Source organism: Symphalangus syndactylus, chromosome 5 (genome assembly GCF_028878055.3).
Source record: "Symphalangus syndactylus isolate Jambi chromosome 5, NHGRI_mSymSyn1-v2.1_pri, whole genome shotgun sequence".
Taxonomy (NCBI): domain Eukaryota; kingdom Metazoa; phylum Chordata; class Mammalia; order Primates; family Hylobatidae; genus Symphalangus; species Symphalangus syndactylus.
In genome coordinates, this window is record NC_072427.2 from 27,956,464 (window position 1) to 27,957,373 (window position 910).

The window sequence follows — 910 nt, forward strand, 5'->3', positions numbered from 1 at the left end:
GCTGTTACGTTTGATTGAATCCTAACCACAGTGAGCTCTTCATTAGCTCAATATGTGGTTTGCCCTCAAGTGCGCACTGTTTATTACTTTGTAATATGCCACTGTGAGTACTGACCTTTAGAGTTGTTTAAAGGCCGAGAACTGGAAACAGCCTTTCTCCTATTTTCTGTGTGTTGGGGATGGGAATAATAACATTTTGGGGAGCTTTTTAAATCTCACAGAAGAGGAAAGTGGCCTGCTCTGGCAGGTGTGCGCAGGATAGTGTTTCATGTGTTCTGGTGCCAAGAATGAGTGCTGTACTATGGTGGCTCCCTTAGGATTTGTATGTGCTCTGGGCTCTTGAAGATATTGCATCATGAGCTGCAGCAGTTGTACCCTTTCTCGATGACCTAAAAAGGGATCATTTCTGAGGAATGAAAGGCTCCCATCATTGACTGTGGATGTGGAAAACCTTTTCTAGCTTAGAGCATTTATATCTACAATACATTTTAAAGTCAGAGTTCATGTTCCCTGTTTTAATCACATGAGTAGATGTCCCAGTACACAAAAGGGCACTGGCTGGCATTCTTCTTAATGTATTTAGTAAAGATTGTAAGAAATCCTTTAAGAGCTTAAATGTCCCTGGAAGAGGCATACAGGCTCTAGTCAAGAATGAATTCGAGTGAAGGAAAGCTGTGTGACACTTGGCCTTCCTCTATGTTCATGGAGCTTCTTTGAGGCTAGAAGATTGATTTTTACCATCTAGACCTCTCTGGCTAATACCTATTCTTCAACCACATTGGTTACTCTGACATAGGAATTTACTTCTTTTCTTTGAATGGAAAACACTTTTAAAAAAAAACCATTATTATAAACCAATATATGTGACAGTACTTAGTTGAAACAAAAAGGAGTTTTAGTAGACAGTATT